The sequence below is a fragment of the Rhipicephalus sanguineus genome, chromosome 4 (genome assembly GCF_013339695.2).
Source record: "Rhipicephalus sanguineus isolate Rsan-2018 chromosome 4, BIME_Rsan_1.4, whole genome shotgun sequence".
NCBI lineage: Eukaryota > Metazoa > Arthropoda > Arachnida > Ixodida > Ixodidae > Rhipicephalus > Rhipicephalus sanguineus.
Genome location: NC_051179.1, coordinates 63,668,416 through 63,688,291, shown reverse-complemented (window position 1 = coordinate 63,688,291; position 19,876 = coordinate 63,668,416). Strand labels below are relative to the sequence as shown.

General features: G+C 46.9%; 1 protein-coding gene across 1 annotated transcript in view; it reads right to left on the bottom strand.

The window, feature by feature from the left end:
- LOC119390124 (Meckel syndrome type 1 protein) overlaps window positions 1–18,279 on the bottom strand; it is a 77,018-nt gene extending 58,739 nt beyond the window's left edge. Inside the window, exon 1 of the mRNA XM_037657680.2 lies at window positions 18,114–18,279. The gene's annotated coding sequence lies outside the window, so the exon portion shown is untranslated. The remainder of the gene's footprint in view (window positions 1–18,113) is intronic.
- Window positions 18,280–19,876: the final 1,597 nt, after the last annotated feature.

The following is a 19,876-nucleotide window of genomic DNA, read 5'->3' as shown; positions in this document are numbered from 1 at the left end:
ATTCGCGTCGACAATTAAATATATGTAGCACCAGTACATTTCTGTCGTATCATCTCTTTCCTTCGTTGGGAACATACATGGAACACAATAACGCTTCGAACACGTTGAGGTTAAACAAAGCGTCTCGAAAATGTCGCCACCGATGTTGCTACACACGTCTGCGATAAGCCGGCATACCGCAAAGGGCAGTGCAGCTGTGGCTTTGAAATTCGTTTAGTTTCCGCGAAAAGAATGATTGAAGAATATTACTTTCAAGAACGAAAGAATCGTGGGTTGTGAAAGACGCTGTATTGTAAAACAGAAGTTTCAGAGGATCCCTAAGCATATTCGTAAGAGATGGCAACACGAAAGCGTTCCGTTTGACCAGGTTGTTGCTGGGGGGGCGGGGGGGGGGGAGGTTGTTGCTAGGGGGTGTTACCGCGTTGTGTTGTGAAGAATGAAGCAATGTGAGAGGCCGAATTGTGTTATAGGATGTTCGGTTAGTTGAGTCTGAAATCGTTTGCTCTTGCTGCGTGCGATGTGCCCTGACCCGGCTGGAATTCTCTGAATATTTCTGCTTCTCTGAATATTTCTGCTTGAACGTGTTTCTTCACATACCGCAGCTTTCCAACAGCTCTGTTGACGAGTCCATCGAGCACGTCAGCGTTCAGCATAATCATGCACAGACATCCAATGCATAACGTTAATTTGCCGAGCAGGTTCTCCTTGTCTCAAAATGGTCAGTTGGGCTAGTTGGTTCGACATCTTGAATAGGGGAGCGCGGATTTGATTAGAAAGAAAAGACAACACGACAGAAAAGTGTTGTCGTGTTGTCTTTTCTTTCTAACCAAATCCGCGCTCCCCTATGCAACAAGTTCTCCTTGTCTGCTTTTCGCAGCCCCTCTCGTATTAGGTAACTTGGGTGTATAGTATGCACACGTTTCAATTCACGCTCGTCCTCTGAGTCCTTTTTGCCAAGGGAGCGCTTCGTCGGCAAGTCTTCCGCCGATGTCGACGCTAAGCCTACAACGCTGCAGTTATGCACCGTTACGGCGGACAATGACGCGCTCAGTTCGAGTCGGCACTCGCCCTTCCGCTGCGGCTATCCCCCTCTCCTAATCCACGGCTGCGAGTTGCTGCGACCCGGCGTCGACCAGTTTCGGTGGGAGAAGTCACGTGATTTGCGGACACGGATTTCGAGGACTCCCGGCGAGCACGCGCTTTCGCCAACCTGTAGTAGGTTACAGCCAAAGAAAAAAATTCCAGGCCCCGCCCACAGCCACCGCTGTCGCTTCCACCGAGAACTTGCACAAATGCTCCATCCAGTAGTACTTACTCATTTTCATGACGTCACGCACTTCTCGAGAGTTTCAGACTTTCATATAGACGATTTTCCGCAGCTGGTTTGTTAAATAAAAACTAGATGGCGCCACCGCACCGTGGCCTTCCCCGTGCCGTGGCCTTTGGCAGCGCTGCTCAGTATGTCTCCATCCGCGCCGCGTCCTCTGCTCGGCGTCCCCATAGCGTCTGCGCACACGCATTGGGCAAGTAAAAGCGAGCAGACGGCAGCGTCGGAAAAAAGTCAACATGGCGGCACCTGTGGACGCAGTTTCCTTCCGCCTCAAATTTATCACGTGGTCGTCGTGCGCTGTGTATCCCGTAAGTTCGAAACCTACGCTTTTGTTTGCCTTATATTTGTGTCCCAGCTGAAGCTTCAAGAGCAATGTATTCGTCGGTATTTTTCAGTGTTTCCAAGATTAACTCTAAAATTTTCAGAGACAAATTAAGGCTTAGCAGGCGTGGCTAATAGTGAAACCGTAGTTGATAGTGAAACCATAGTTGAGAAATTAAGCTATACGTTCTAACAGAATAACTAGTTAGTCTAAGCTAACTTAGCGTTTCGCCTCAGTGCCCATTTTAAGCGGCCGTTCACACTGACGTCTCGACACGCTGAACAGAACTGAAGACTAAGAGGCAAAAACAGAAATAAGTGCCCGAGCTGGCCTTCACGCCGTGGATATTAAAAGGGCATTCATCGTTCAACTCAGATGTTCGTGACTTAAACACAACTGTCTCACATACACAAGGAAGCAACGGTTCAACCAAGCAAAATTATGGAGAACAGCATCATCAATAAAACGGCCCAATGACGTCACACGGACGCATACCGGCACTGCGGCTTCAACCCGTGCTATGCGCAAGCAAATGAAAGTCTATGTGTTCATTTTCACGAGCATCATAAAAACTCTGTCCGACAAACTGTGATAACAAATACGAAATTTTGGAAGTATGCTTTATACAGCTGAAGTCTATACGCAGTATTTTTGTTGTGCTGCTGTCGTTAAGCCCTAATGAACGTTGGAATGGCTATTTACCTGCGCTTATAACATCTGTATACAACGAACCATTAGTGAAGCAGTTGCTCGTTAAAGTTTTACGAACGCGTACCAAAATATCCACCGATTTGACCACACTCTATAGTATTTATTTCCCTCACTGATAGAAAGTTATACATATACGTACATATATATGACTGACGTCTCAAAGTCATAGCATGATGCGGCCGTGTCATTGGCCTCGAGGCTGACGTCACGTGTAGGACGAACTGCAATTGAAGGGCAACGACTTTCTTACTACATAAATGTACGCGTATAACTTTAAACTATACATGAGGTTCTAGTGGCTGTTGCGCTGAGGGTGACATATATTCGAACTGAGACCAAAGCGTGGCACGCATTCGCCGTATGCACGGAGTGCTGGGGTGCTATTCTGGACATTGTCAAATTCCGCCATGTTGTCAAATTCCGCCATGTTGATGATTTGATTGGTCACGCGAAGTCGTTCGCATTGTGGCGCTGCAATGGCGTTACGACACAGGAATCCGCGATGACGTAACGTGCCAAAAAATAGTAAATTTTTTCCGAAGCAACGCTTCGCCATACTCTGTCATGTAGAACTAAAGGTTTGGGTGAAACAACGAAACCGAAATATGGTACTGAGCTGTGCCTACGGTCAACTTGCGGTTTATCGAAACTACTGCTCGCTTGACGAAGAGCCGCCATGTCTGCAACACGATTGGACATTGCACTGATGGCGCCCACTGCGTCACAGGATCTCACTTTTTGTAGCGTCAAATTGACGTTGCGTGACGTTGCATCCTGCCAAATTTGCAGCTTAAAATGTGAGAACGATGAAGCATAGAGTTTCCTACAATACTTACTAGAGGGAACTCTGGCGCTAGTGTCTATGGGAGCTGCAACGCATGACGCTTCAGCCAGCATGGGAATGATGGGTAGTACACAAATTTGTCTAAACTTCGTTCTTTCGGCTCCGTTTGGCTCCGCGTCGGCTGCATCCGCTTTGTCGCAAAACTAAATTCAGCAAAAGTCAGCAGTTCCACTTCACCACTTTAACTTTTTTAGGCTAACCAAATCAAACCTGGTCACGAAGTTCACAACGGTCTATTCTTTTATCCGAAACGAACGCCAAAACACAGCAATAAACAAAGCCACAAGTACGTTTGAAGCCTCAAGCACGAAGACTAGGCAAATTTGAGTACTACCCATCATTCCCATGGTAGCTGAACGATCGCAGCGCCAGAGTCCCCTCTAGTTAATTTTAGTACAGTGTTCTAGAAGTTTGTAGTGCGCTCACTGAGCGGCGGAGCGTGACGCACTTCATGTCGCCGCCGACAGGCGGCGCGGCTCCCAGCGTCACCTGAAACTTTCCGGCGGATTGCTGGGCGCGGCTAGCGCGCGTTGCTGTTTTGCGCGCAAGAAAAGCCAAAGTTACGGTGCGCAACACACGGAGCTTCTTTTGATGCAACTTTTCCGTGAGTTGTTAAATAAATTACTGTCGTTGTGACTGATTTACGAAGGGTGGGCGATGTTTTAAGCGGCTATTGCATAGATGAATGCTCCTCCACGTAGCCGCTGCAGTAACAGATAGGGCGTGTAGTTGGGGGGGTTGAAGTTTTTTTTTTTTTTTTTTTGTCCTGCTGATCGATACGATTTTCAATGCCCTTTCGCCACTGTAACGATCATAGCGATTTCACTCTCGCCTTTCGAGCCCCACAAAAACGCCTCACTTTTTTTTCTTTTTTTTTATTTGCATATATGAGCTGGTCTGTGTAATAGGAGAATCTGTTGCTGGGCCTGTTGGTATACATACTTGAAGAAACGAAAAAACCAGCTTACGGACGTTACACAAGAAGAGAAGACGCTCGCTGGAACTAGCAACAGGTTTAATGAAACCACATAACGTTAACTCCCTCATAAGCCAAGCGCGCATGCGTCGTACATAAAACACGTGTGATTCACAATCAGAGAGAATGACATCAGTAACCACATTTTTTAAAATAAGCAATCTTTTTCTTTGATAGTGACAGATACAGTAATGCATTTGTTCAAACCATATATGTTTCCAGATTTGCGCTTCAATCACTTCACGTTCGTATTAATTGCGTGGTTCCCTTACCAACAATTTGCGTGCCTTTCAGATCAGGAGAACAGCCGCACACCCGCCAATGAGCAGGCAGATTTGCTCCTCCTCCTGACCTGATAGACGTATGATCTGATTTTATTTACGCAAACCCCTGCCTATGCGCAAATGCTTGCCATGATTAACAATGCAGAAATGGTCACGACCAATAAACAGCCGACGACGACGTTGATCTAACAGGCACTGGAGTATCCCAAAAGGAGCCCAATCCCTACGGGTCTCCCGCTTCCTAATGTCTCCCCTCTACATCTCCTTTTTCTGTACACGAGTATGGTTTTGCTGTCACCACCCTCCTGTTTTTTTTTTTTTTGCTTTTATTGTTACCGCACTTGACTACGCGGCCACTCCTAGCTTCGTTGGGTCCAGCTGTTTTTGTTGTCAAACGCTGCCCCAGCAATTTCTCTGCACGTACGCTGCATGCCCTAGGTGCACGACCGCCGGAGGCTGTAGCGCGTCCCTCCCGTCCAGATGCAGCGGCGGACCGTCTTTGAGACAGTTGCAGTTTGCGGACAGACACAAATGCCGATCCTTCAGAAAAACAAGCATACGTAAGTGCAGCAAAGCGGCACGCGTGGTGACGATCGACAAAGGTCCTTCAAACGAATGAATGGCGTGAACATGCGCTGCAGGGGAATCAGCTTAAAAGAAGAATAAAATGCTCGACCCCCTCCTCCCTCCATTTTTTTTTTTTTTTTTGTGGTCTCTTTTAAGTGTCATTGTGGTGGCCCTCTTACCGCCTTCAACTCCGCGTTTGTTGATCCCCCCAGAACAAACTTCGTAACCAGCGTAACCCCGACCAGGGGACGCGCTTCGCACCCCGCAAGAGAAGTTTTCAGGAGAAACTGGCGGCAGCGCCCCTGGCGGGCGCCCAGGCTGTCGACGCGGAGAGGGCCATGGCGGTGCGGCGCAGGGATACGGCAGTGAGCCCACTGCCCCATTCTAGTACACTGTAATTTTAGGAAACTCTATGCGATGAAGTGCCCAAAATTGGCCGCCATATTGTTGTAAATTGAGTTGCTTGTTCGATGTGCAGCCTCACATACGTATGTGTAGATGTCATTCCGTGAGTTACTTTACACGCATGTTTTTCGGTTAGTAATATTATAAAGTGTTGTACATGAAGCTTGCTTGTTAAAATAAAAGGTTATTGTTTAATTTGGCTTGTTCGAATTTGCGGTTCTCGCCGCAAGAGAACGCTAGATAAGCGAAGAAAAATGGCGCTGCCCTTTGTTGTGTAGTGGCTGGAGCTGCAGGAAGCATCGCGAGTACCGCGATGCTTTGTGATGACCGATCAATTATTTCAACTGTGGTGCCGGCTGACGAAGGACACTGTGCGATGGCTGTGCGGGGAGCTTCGCCAGGACCTGGAGAGGCGGCGTACGGACACGAGAACAGCCCCGTCCGTTGTTGTTGTTTTTGTTGAGCTACAAGTGCTTTGCGCCCTTCGCTTGTTCGCCACCGGCACTTACCACGACACGATCCGAACAACGAGGACGTGGCGACGAGCTAGTCCAGTGTGGGTCTCACGATTCATGCTGTCATGGAAGCGATCGTCGAGCGCCTCGGCAATGAGTGGATCGCCCTCCCTGCCAAAAGGAAGGCTTTGTCCATATAGATGCAAGGTTTGAAGGCTGCGTTGAGGTGGTCGACGACACGTTCGTGTGCATAAGTGGGCCGTATGAAAAGGACGATGGCAACAAGGCTGCTTACTTTTGCCGCAAGAACTTTTACGCCCTCAGCGTCATGGTGGTGAGAATAAATTTCATCTTATTCAATCTCGCGCAGGCTGTTAGTAGAATGCAAATGAGGAACGTGAAAGACAGCTTTTCGCCACTCTCCAGTATTTTAACGACATTTGCCGTGGCTCCAACTGCAGTGATAGAAAAGAACGCAGTAGTCGCGGTAAACGGAGTTTCCGTCACTATTTAGTTTTGGCAGGGTTAACGTGACACCATAAAAAGTTCATCGAGCTTCATATTTGATCGTGGTAGCTTTTAAGAAAAATAATGCATGAAAGGAAATCAAACGTGCTGATTGCGCTCTAATTTCATAAACAGTGCTATGCAGACATGCAGTAACTGCCACATATGAAATGAAAGATACAGCTGTCGAAGCTGCGCTCCGAAAGCAACTCGAGAGAAATAAGTGCGTTGGACCACACAGTTACAGTTGTTCTGCATGTAGCTGGTTGTATTGCTGTTGCCGACTTCCTTCCAATGCAAACAACACTCTGCAGGTATGTGACCAACCCTGCCGATGACCGCCCTCGCACTCGGGGCCCGTGCACGACGCCTTTATGTGGAAGACATGCACCGTGAGCCAGGACTGGGCAGTGGACGCCGTGGCCAGGTTGGTGAATAGCTGCTTGGTATGCAAGCGTGAGAATGCTTGCGTGGTGTCTTAGTGTAGCAAAAACATTATTCATGGTAATTTTATTACACGCTGCATGGTTCTTAACTACTCAAGTCTCTTTGTCCAAATTTCTGCCCTGTATGTCATTACTGGCAGCTACCTTGGTCGAACACTATCTACTTTAGTGGCACTCGTGTTCCCTTGAATGAAAATTCTCTCATGCACACATTTGAGAAAACAAGTCATACTGAGACCCGAGGCGGCACACAATAATCCGACTTGCTCTCAGTGTATAATTGCAACTTGTTTTTCTATGGTCATGGGAAAGACTACTAGTGCAATAGAAAGGTCAAGCATGAAATAAACTTTCATGAAGAGATTGTATGATCCTTTATTATAAAGTGGTGGAATAATAAATAGTAAGCATGCGATGATACAGAAAATGCTACACTCTGAGGCTATGTTAAAAAAAAGAATACATCAAATACAACTGCCATAGACGTTGTACATTCATAAATACAATTATGTGTAGAAAAGACAACTTGTATAAAAAATACAAATAAGCAATCACAGCCATGTGCTATATAGCAATAAAATAAGTCAACTGACAACTCAAAGGTATTTCAGTGATGGTTCATAAAAAGCACTAAAAAACAACTCAAACGGTTGCAAAAGAAACCTGCTGTCACGTTTCATTGACGGCCTAAGCACAAAAAAAATCTAAGGAAAACCAAGCCTTGAGTGCGCTGACCGTCTGCAGCCGCACATCAGTCCCAAAAGAAAGAACAACACCCTTACCACCAAAGAAGATGCGCCTTCTGTCACTCGCCCCTTCTTCTCTATGAAAGAAGTTAAGGGCTGCAGTCCAGTAGGTTCGTTGTCATTCCTCCTGACGAAGGAATTGAGTTGATAAAGCCATTTTTCGTTGGAGCATTTCAAAAGCCGTAATTATGTACCTAACCAGACAAGCAATTCTGTGAATATGTCTAGCTGTAAAAAAAAGGAAAACAGTGCATATCAGTGACACGATGTCTTCGAATAAGTTAAAAGAAGTGAGAAAGGAATAGTACATATTCATGTATACATTCATATTATGCTAATTGGAACACTGACCTCCACAGGTGATAGTGCACACTCGCTTCAACCTTGGCTGCTTAACCCCATCCCTGGAGCACATCCTGCAGAATCCTCTGCTGCCCGATTCCACCGCACCCACTCTTCACTGCGGTGCGTCGTATAACTGTGCACTGGAGTCCTCAAGGCCCACATTCGGTGCTTGCAGAGGTACAGAACACTGTACTATGGCCCACTCTTCACGTCGAAGATCATCGCAGTTTGTGTCGTGCTTCACAACCTCGGTGTTTGGCAGCAGCTGCCTGAGCTAGACGACATCCCTTGCACTGAAGAACTCGATGAAGAATATGCGGACCTTTACAACAACAATAGCGACGATACGACTGCAGTAGACATGAACCAGGCGGGTAGGCAAAGGCAGGATCACGCTCTGTAGTGGTTCACAGCTGGGCACGACTCGATGTAATGGGGTTTACATTCCTGCGAGATGTGCACAGAAACGTGAAACACAGAAGCTCTTGCTGTTTCTCATGACAAAGTAGCCACTTGCATTGTGTTTGATCCTATACCTATTCCCTGTACTTGTGTTCTTGCAGGAATTGTATTCTGACAAAAGCTTCATTGTGTTCGTTCATTGAGAGCATGCTAATTGTACCAAGCAGTTAGGCAAAAGCGGGCTCAGTTTCTGCCGCAAATCATAGCAGGACTAGTTTGTTGAGACCATAGTTACTCTGTAAACAGCCTGTGTTATTTTGCAGCAGTGCATGCAACATTGAATGCCATTCCAGAGCATTGTTTTCGGCACTCTATTCACAATGCGAACCCATGTGATGCCTGTACGAGTCTGGCAGGTGTGTACAAAAGCTCTATTCATGTAGTAGCCACTTGTACATGCAAGAGCACAAGCTTGTTGTGGTTGGTAATCTATGTAAACGCTTATAGGCACAAAACGAACCAGTACCGAAAGGGGCAACATGGGCACAGCACTGTGTAGCTACTTTCTGTCCTTCTGTCCTGGTTTCTCTGGTGGACTATAAAAGTTTACATGCAAGAGTAATACATGATATTTCATAATGCATTGTGAGTCAATTGATCTTCTTCTGTTAATTCATCATTGTGAGTCAATTCATCCTTGCAATAATAAAAAGCAGTCAAGTTGTCTCATTACTTACATCATTGTCTTATCATTCACTGCCGCCAACAACAACAAAGGATGCCTCTAGTATTGTACCAGCCATTTTTGAAACCAGCACATCTGCATAAAAGACATCTCTTTGAATGCAGTTTGTGCACTTCTTAGTGTTGCCAGTCCAATGTAACATCCAACTGCATGAAATACTACAATTCCTCTTCTTATTGTGGCCATTATGCACTTCTTATCCGTATGTTGTAAGCAACGTGGAAGTACCTTCCACAGTTAACACCTTCGGAGGTGCATCACTTCTGTGGATTGAGATTCGCCTAGACTTTATCTTTCAGATTCAACTGATCGCGCGTAACGTGAGGTCCTGAAACTTAACTCTCATTGCTTCTGCTTATGTATATTTACATGATTGTAACTTTTACTTACAGTAGTCCTTACGCATCCTCAGCAAAACATATAGCACCATCTTAATGATCACGACAGTTCAGGAAGATACTTCGGCATCGGAGACGTTATAAATAACTCAGCTGGCTGTTGGGCTAGTTGGCACATTACTTAAGATAAACTAGACGCGGAACAGCCACCGCAACAAAAAAGACAGAAGGAAAAGAATGGGCATTATTAATACTTGCAATGCTGTGCAGCTCCTTATAGCGCTTCTGGACGAAGCGGGCCCTGGGAACGAAGGGCCACCGCAGCCCAAGACGGGGTCGACGCGCATACTTGTAACGATGCCGGCGTCGTCCACCGAAACGTGCGTCGCCAAATCGGCCATCCGCCTGTTCTCCTGCAATAAGCATGTGCATAGCTGAAACTTCAACACCACCCGAGTGAAACGCAAGCTTACCTGACTGCACCGTCATTCCGCGCCTCGAGCTCCAGCTGCAGCCACTCCGGCGGCGGCCTGCTGCTGGGGCCCAGGCGGTAAAGGCGCTCTGTCATCGTCTGTCACGGCTCCCATCGTACCTCCGGTAGTAAGTTGCAAACCACCCTCCCCATACAGGGACGATCGGTAAAAAAATGCAACATCGCGGCCCACTGTTCGCGATCTGCCGACATAACCACAGAACACCTACACAAAACAACCAGCGAAATAACGATGTCGGCAATGCCGACGCTGGCTTGGCTCGCTCGCTTACTGGCTAAAAAAGTTACTATGGCTTTGTCGCTCATCTCCAAATATGGCGCTGAATTGCAGACGATATCGTCCGCTTCACGACTTTAAAACTAAATGCTTCAGTTTCCCTTTATTTTTTTGTTGTTGCATTTACAATTGCAGAAACAAACTGTTACTTAATTGCGCGTTTCTTTGTATTTTATGTCCACTTCACGTCACGTTTCGCAAGCATTTCATGCGTTTGCGTCATCATTGTGTACACGTCACGCCTACGTCAAATTCGACAGAAAATGGCGGAAGTCCAGGATAGCACCCCTGACGTCACCTCTTCGTAGGTATTTCGACAGCATGCAGCGAGCGCTTCGCTTCCTTGTGTCGCTTTGCATTTTCATGCCATTGCGCTGAGGGCATAACAATAACGGTTAGATCTATCTATCTATCTATCTATCTATCTATCTATCTATCTATCTATCTATCTATCTATCTATCTATCTATCTATCTATCTAGTCTAGTCTGTCTGTCTGTCTGTCTGTCTGTCTGTCTGTCTGTCTAGATAGATAGATAGATAGATAGATAGATAGATAGATAGATAGATAGATAGATAGATAGATAGATAGATAGATAGATAGATAGATAGATAGATAGATAGATAGAGCTAGATTTGATACTCTTACGATCGGGCCCCCTCATTCAAAAGCAATCGTGAGCTAGCTAGCTACAATAGCTATCTATATAGCTAGCTCCGTATAGTCTTGCGACCAGGCCCACTCGTTCAATCCGCCTCTTTCATTTTCCTGTGCTGCCCTCTGCCGTTTTGGTAGGGGTTTGGTAGGGGCCGGGACAGCCGGTACCACACCATGGCCGGTATTGTCAGAAGCAAAGCCTCCGAGATGAAGAGCGATCGCGTTTCATGACGCGCGCTGGCGTAACTTCTTTCCCCATGCCATCCCTCCCTGTCTAGCTTCCAGTGCGCTCGCCGGCACGAGAAAAGAGAGAAAGCGCTGGGAGCGTGCGCCAAACCCCCGTAACTCCGCTGATTCTTGACGGATTCGAGAAATTTTTGCGGCAATCGATTCGGGAGGCAGTACACTCCGATACTGAGGCCATTAGATCATTACTTGGAAAAGTGGTTCATGACCCCTTTAGTCTCAGCAGCCCGTGTTTATAAAGGCAATGGAACAGCAACGGGACGTATATGTGCACTGCAAAGAAAAAAAAAAACGCTTACCGAAGTGCGTGACTAATAATCCCGTCAGTGCAAGCATTCCTTTTTTTAATTTTCTTAATTTTGGTGTTCGAGTCATTTACCTCCTGTCACACACGTGACAGTATATTCGTTCATTTTTCTTTCTTTGAGCCAATCATTAGAACAACATTATTGGAACAACAGAACTGTAGCCCTGTTAGCGCGTCAACAGTGGTTTCATTTCGCGCGCGCGCGCGCGCGCGCGTGTGTGTGTGTGTGTGTGTGTGTGTGTGTGTGTGTGTGTGTGTGTGTGTGTGTGTGTGTGTGTGTGTGTGTGTGTGTGTGTGGTGTGTGTGTGTGTGGTGTGTGCGTGCGTGCGTGCGTGCGTGCTGTGTGTGTGTGTGTGTGTGTGTGTGTGTGTGTGTGTGTGTGTGCGTGCGCGCTAGGTCGTGGTCTTTTATTATTTTTTGTACACCTACTACCCTCCCTGTCACTTCCGCTCATCAAAATCGGTCTTCGCCCGTATGGTTTTGTGTATCCGGACGATAAAACTAAATCACGAAAAAATAAATAAAATTAAACAGCCTCGAGGCAACCAAGACCGTGTCATGAATGTCACGGCGTACGTGACAAGCATGATGTGATTTTCATGATGTTCTGCACAGTCACTTACGCTCGTCATGCGTTCATGTCACGCCGTGCCAATTTTGGTGTATATCAAGTTAATAGACAGTTATAGTTTAGCGTTAGCGTGATAGCGGGGGTTAATGGAGTAGCGTTACCGCAAACGTTGGTTGCGGACAGCGTGTTTTAGTTTAGCGGGATAGCGTATACGTGCCCAAGCTGGGACGATGGCGCCACCTAGCGGAAGGTGAACGCGGTAAAAAAAGTTAAAAGAAGACGAGAATGCTCGCCTCTATTCCCGTACGCAGCAATGTTACTACTTTTTTAGTAACAATGAAAGTAAAGAAATATGAACCACGCACCAAAAATTACTCCATTTCCCGCTAAAGGGGACCATGAGGCGGTGCGAAGCCGGAGCACTTGCACGATCGCGTTCCGTTCGCGTTCGTTGGGCATGCTACCGACCTCGCGTCGTGGAACGCGAAGAGGAACGCTACGCGCGTCTTGTCTTCCCTCTAGCCTGGCCGTTAATTCTCACAGGGCGAGCGGGGAACGCGGTCAACAGGCGTGCGAGAGGGGGGCAGCGTAGGAGAGGAGAGAGGGGGGAGGGGACGCGCATGCGCTGGCGCTCATCGCGGCGTTGCGCAGGAGAGAATTTCGGCATGTCTAGCCCGCGTTTCAGAGGAAGAGTGGGGAGGGGAGAGAGAAAGTGGAGAGGGGTAAGGGGAGAGGAGAAATGGGAGAGGAGAAATGGGAGAGGGGAAGTGGACAGGAGGAATAGTCAGCGGGAGTGGAGAGGGTATGCGCATGCGCAGTAAGGGTGGTCACGCCGCACACCACCACCACCGGTTTGAACTCCGCTATAAGATGCTTCGCATCTAAAAGCAAAAATTTTTATGTTGCAGATTTGTTTGCACCGATCTTTTAGTTAGGCATGGGACGTTCGAAATGGGAAGCGATCTCTAAAACTACGCTAAGTTATCCGTACTACTCGATCGTCGAGGCTACCTGAAGGCAAGCGAAGCCATTTTACACAGTCGTATGATACGAAAGACGTGGATCCGTCCACATTAACGCTAAATTCAGTTCGAAGCGGGCGTCCAAAACCACCGCAATGTTTTACGTACACTACGATAACCACGCAAACACGGAACGCTAAATCTGAAAAATAGCGTGCGTACGGTAAACGCTACGGTTAGGTTAGCGTGCTGCGCATGCGCATTTCGGTCCCGCTATTCCGCTACGCCTGCTATTCAGCAAGCCCGCTAAACTATAACTGCCTAATGAAACGGCCGCAAGAGCACGAATTGACGTAGGCGTCTAGATAGATAGATAGATAGATAGATAGATAGATAGATAGATAGATAGATAGATAGATAGATAGATAGATAGATAGATAGATAGATAGATAGATAGATAGATAGATAGATAGATAGATAGATAGATAGATGCAGTCATTCCAGCGACAAGTCACCCTCTTCCCCACCTGCGGAAAAAGGAAAACAGAAAAAAAGGGGAAGACAAACAGCTAAAGCCATTACTCTGAGGTCATAGATATAATATACGTGCTCGTATGATGTGACACACGCATTCGTACTTCCAACCGATGGCTCCGAGCGTTCGTTTGTAAGCGCACTATTTCGGCGTCCGCAAAACGACCTTCCCGCTTTGTCTTTTCTGTTAGTTCTTCTTTTTTATTATCGTGCGCGCACACATGGTTCATACGTTTTTCCGCGGCCGCTTGATGGATCATCGATTCTCCCTTGTTTTAGCTCCGGCGCGCCTAGATACATATATTGTGCGCGCTGTTGGGGCGGCTTCGTTGCTGTCATTTATATATTTGTACGTTATACGAAAGGCCGCGAATATATATATATATATATATATATATATATATATATATATATATATATATATATATATATATATATATATATATATATATATAGTCGTTGTGCGTGTACACGTCATGTTTAGGCATATTATACACAGTCAAGCCGACGTGAAGCGAGTGCATCTCGAGCCCGGTTCCGTAAGGCTCGCTGTGTTTTTCGTCAGCTGTATCCTTGTTCTACTATAAACGCGTAAAATGTCGAACACGGGTCGGCGACCCCTGCGCACACATGCCGACGCCGTGTGGAAATCGAAAGGGCGCGCATCTGGGGCGCGCGCCTGTGTGAATGTCTATGTATGTATGTATGTATGTATGTATGTATGTATGTATGTATGTATGTATGTATGTATGTATGTATGTATGTATGTACGTACGTACGTATGTATGTATGTATGTATGTATGTACCCTAATATACCGGTATCCCGATCAAGCCTCCCCCCCCCCCCCCACGTTGAAAGATAATCGGACAAGACTTGGAGGAGTGGCCCTTGCTCGGTCGAGGACAAAAATTCAATATGACGGCGCAAGAGCCGCTAAGAATAGCCGGTATTTTACGGTATGTATGTGCGACGTCAACATTATTTCGGCTTTCACAACAAATTTGAGGTCCCAAACGGTCTTTGCCAACCGCATAATCGGGCCTTTTCACTATGCCATGGCGCGCATGCGCCCTTGCCCTAGCGGAAAAGTCGCGAAATGCCTCTTGATCTCGGAGGCTTTTTTTCTGTCGATACCGGTTGGCCCGGCCCCTACCGAAACCCTACCAAAACGGTAGAGGGCAGCAGACAAAAATGAAAAGGGCGGATTGGCGGTTCGAGATGGAGCTGTCAAGTTGTTGTTTTCGAGAGTTCTTGTTTGCGCTTAATTTGTCAACGACTGTAGTGTTTCGTCTCCCTTTGCTAGCAAATCGAGGCAGCCTCTCCTCCTCCGCCTCCCCGACCCACATGGTATGTGTGTATGTATGGGTGTATATGTACAGGGGTGGCTAGGAGAGGAGGTTATAGCACAACTATTTCTGATAACAAGACAGGGATAGAAGGTGAAGTAACCGGACCCATAGCCGGGGGGGGGGGGCAGGGGGCCCAAGCCCCCCCCCTCTGAAACTTTGATGATACATGGTGTTTTATCGAAAATAAATCATGAAAATAGGCGTTTTTTTTTTCTCAAGTAGTCGAGTCTTTCAGCAAGTGCCCCCCCCCCCCCCCGAAAAAATATCCTGGCTACGGGCCTGGAAGTAACGCATGATGACCCCCCCCCCCCCTCAACCCTACCCCACCTCTTCTGTAATTGTAAGCCATGCAAGTGCATGTTATGTATGCGCAGCCAGCGTCATAAGTTTACGGACTACGACACGCCAGAAAAAACTGTTTTCCGCTGCTTCGAATAGCATGCTTAAAATTCAGACTTCCGGTCTGTTCTAAAGCGGACTAACATGTACTGAGCAGTTCGACTGAATATAGCCACATATTGCTGGTAAACTTAAGGTTCTCTCAGGCCTATAGTGGTCTCTAAACTTTTGGCGCCGACTGTACGTATGCATGCTTTCGGTGTATGCGTGCGTCTGTGTTTTGGATGACATTTAGTAAGTCTGACAACAACGACAAGCTGCAGGCATGTCGAAACGGTTTGATTATTAAAAAAAAGAAAGAAAGAAGAACTTTATTAAGCGCTGCGTCTTTGTCTTTTCTCGTTGACAATCTCCTTGCTTTTCTTTTTTTCTCATAGTATTTTTCACACTCCCCTCTAGCGTGCGTAGTAACAAGAAGACAGCCGTGTGGAAGAAAATAAAGAATTTAGCAATAAAGGTTAGGGCGACAACCTGAGAAGGCCACAAGAACAGTCGACTGCGAGCTCGCGTTGTTATGAAACACGCCGGAGAAAGAAGCAAGCGAACAAACGAAAAATGTTCTCATTGTTGCGAGCCCATCTCGCGGTAGACACGCGCGCCCGACAGGCTCCGTTTGAGGTCGGCGGTTCGTTGACACCCTTCCGCAAATGGGCGCTCGATGAACGTTTGCTTCACGCGAGGCCCTCCTCCTTGAATTAATTTTCGTTTCTGGAATACAGCTGCAGGGCAATTTGCAGCTGCTGTTGTCGCGGCTCCGCTGAAGGTCGCGTTGCGTCTGTGCATTAATTGCGAGAAGACGGTGGAGAGAATGTGCTTACATACATACATACATACATACATACATACATACATACATACATACATACATACATACATACATACATACATACATACATACATACATACATACATACATACATACATACATACATACATACATACATACATACATACATACATACATACATACATTTTCGTATTTCAAAGAATGTTAGAATTCACTCTGTATCTTTCAAACAGCACGAGTGCCAGCGTGGAAGGGTAGGCGAAAACCCTCCTCTCCCGTCGCCACCACTAGGGGAGAGGACGAAACCGCGACGGGCAAGGTGGAAAGCTGTCCTTGAAAGGAAGGCGTCAGTCTCCGCGCGGTTACTCGTATCCCGTGTCCTGGCGAGTGATTCGAACACGCGACCAACATTATCCTTTTTTTTTTCCTTTCGGGCGGCCGCTCCACCACCTAGCCTAACCAGGCGACCAGCAGGTCTCAGCGCGAAGGTGAATAAACCGACAAATTGAAGTACACGGACGCTGAATAAGCTGAACTGATTATCCGTGTCTACTTGCATGGTGTGCAGTGTTCGTACATTTCAGTGTGCGTATCGCGCTGCGATTTGTCGGCCTAGCTTTTGTGTTATGGTCCGGACGAAAGTTCCGGACGGACGGATGGATGTTAGAAGAGTCCCCTTTGAATCAGAGTGACGGCAAATGCCACCAAGCTCTCCATATTAGCCCTGTCTATGTTCTGTAATTTGTACTTTTGTGAGCCTTCCTCCACCTTGCCGGCATCAGCACAACTGGTTTGCCATAGAAAATAACAATAATAATAACAACAACAACAAAAGAAGAATTACAGGAAATGGAGAAACATTTCGCCGCGCATCGATAGCATCGTCTCGCGTTCACAGAGCCCTCGAGCGATATTGCAGTTCTTGGAAAAGCGGCGGGAGGACTTGCAAATAAGCAATGCATACACGAGGCACGGCATACGAGACGGCCTCCTCCTCGGTTCATAAACGAGCGCCGCCGCAGCTGGCGAAGGCATAAATAGCTGCCAACGCCACGACGCAGAAGGAACTCTTCTTGCACACGCCCACTGACTACAGTGGCAGAACAGCTGCTCTAGTAGAGCGATGTAACGTAGCACGTAGTGGGGTAGCGCTATTACGCATTTTTAGTTGGAGATTGCAGACGCTAGTCAAAGGCGTTTTTACTATACTGTGGAACAGTAGTGTAGCCAGAAATTTTTTTCTGGGGAGCGGTGTGGGGGGGGGGGGGGGGGGGGGGGGGGGTTCTACAGTACTTTATGTATGTTCGTGCGAGCGTTTGTATGTGTGCGTGTATACATATACACATGCAAAATTGAAAAAAATTTTGGAGGAAAGGGGGGTTGAACCCCCCCCCCCCCTCCGGCTACGCCACTGCTGTGGAAACATTATGCTTTTGTAAGCACAGAAAGCGCTATATGAGAATGAAGGGTAACGAAGCAAAGAAAAATTGAACCCGGTCTTCACTATGCTAACATCCAAGCACAAACGTCTACAAGACAAATACAAGAAGTGCATTTAGGTCCCAAATGTATCTTAAATCAATAATTAGATAAACAAGTTAATCAAAACGGTATACTTTGAGATGTGGCGGCGAGAACGGTAGCGCGTGAAGGGGGAAGTAGTCACGGATTGAAACACGACGTTTTTTTTTTTTTTTTTTTAAGCAACAACTGCTATGAGCAATTGCTTCTGATAACCGCGTCAGTCGCTAAATCCGGCCGCTAAAGGTAACGTCGGCTCTGATGCAAGCGTTCGAGTCGAAATTACGCCGATATGACACGAAATGCACACGCTGGAAACGAAAGCGCGCGCATTACTTAGCCCTAAATTTTTCGCGTTTTAACCAGCGAGTACTATTTGTACGCTTCTGTTCCAAAGGTAAACGAACGTCTGGAAACCAGGAAAAAGAATTTGAAAAAAAAGACGTGTAGCTTACTTAGTGCACTGTATCCGTTCCTGTGACGTCAATATCGAAGATTGTCGTCACGTCTAGCGACGTTCACAAAAGAACTGCGCGTTTCGGGCAAGAATGGAACACGTAGCCATGCGTAGTGTATACTATTCACCTTTTCGACGAAGGCTCCTCGGGTGCCGCCGTAATTCCATCTGGGCTGAGGTAAATATGCCTGACCCCCCAAAAATGCACTGCCGAGGCAGTGTTGTCCGAGTGCGCCAGCCTATGTATACTACCGTGCCACAGTTCAGAAATGAGGTGCTCCCATTCTTCACTGAAAAGAGGTTCCTATACCTGTACTTACTGTGCGCTATTCGCTTACGTCGCTCACCGACTACGCCCTGAGCCGCGCTTCCAAAAGGTTTGCAGAACATAGAGCCTATTTCATTGGCCTCGATTCATCACACGAGGTGTTCCTTTCCTGTTAAAGCTAAGCCATCTTGGCGAACTTCCCTCGATTTCTCTGGCTGTGGCAATCGACTGATCGAGAAATCAAGCCTTTTTGAACCCCGCACAAGGCTAGTATGCGTTCGATGCTGCGTTGCAGTTTTAGTAAACATAGAACCTGATATTTAATATGTGCAGCGCCGAGGAACAAAGGAAAGACACATAAATGACATAGAAGTCAGCGCCGGTCTGTGTCGTGTCTTCCTTTTGTCTTTGTTCGTCTGCGCTGCTCTGCACATACTAAGTATATATCAAGACCTAAGAGAAACCTGACGGAGCGACGGAAAGCGGATCAAAAGGAGTGTCGCGCCCATCAAGAACGACTTTGATATTGGAAAACGAAGCTCCTGTGTGCGTAGATTCCTACGGGACACGTTTAAATGATTAAAAACAACTATATACGACAACAGGAACAGGGAACTTGTAGCTGCGTGCAAATCTCGCGCAGTACACGCAGCGGGTATCAGTGGCGTATGCAGAAATTTTTTTTTCGGGGAGAGGGGGGGGGGGGCACCCTCTTAATCCGACATGGGGTCCAGGCAGGTAAGTGTGGTCGAGTGTCATTTGGTGTTCTGTATCCCATGGGAGAAACAAATTTCGGGGGGGGGGGGGGGGGCACGGGCCCGCGGTGTGTTACCCCCTGGCTACGCCACTGGCTGGTATATATAACATATAGTATTTATATAACATATAACATATAGTAGACAGGCTGATGATGATGATTTTCTGGCAGCATGTGACCCTCATTTTTAGTTCTTTATACAAGCTCCAAGTTGACGACGTTTCTGCTGAATAATAAAGCGCGCCGAACGCGCGTATATCATCTTGCTCGCTTAGCTGTATAATCGGCTTCTTCGCACGGACATCGTGCCTTCCAGAAAAGACGCTCAGTATACGCGGAGAGAAGAACAACGCCGGTCGGCGCTAAGTGAATTCCGTGTCTAGATTGTAAGTCGGACGAGTTGGTTGAAATTCACTTCGCTCAAACAGCACGTTACCGTACGAGAGACAAGAATGGTGTACAGAAAATGTGCTGAACTCGCAACTGTCGCCATGAGCCGGGAATCGAGCCCTTGCTCGAGTCTCTAGCAAGTCAACGTTCGTCTTTCAACCTATTAAGTGAGGCCTTCGCTTTCGCGACCCTCGTGCTTTTCATAAGTTTTATAGGCGATATTCACAGCAGTATGGACATTGCCACCTCTTCAGATATTCAGAGAATTCAAGGGACCCGTTGAGCATTGAAGCCAGCGGCTTTCGTAGAACCGTAGAGTTAACACACACACTTCTCGTAAACAATGTTTTGGAGCAGGCAAAAAAAAAAAAAAAGAAAATGCGCGAATGAGCTGAATTCCAGATTTTCTTTTTTTTTTTCCCTCGATAACAATGATAACGCAGTCGCGTAAAGCCAACGTAAAGCCATACTGCACT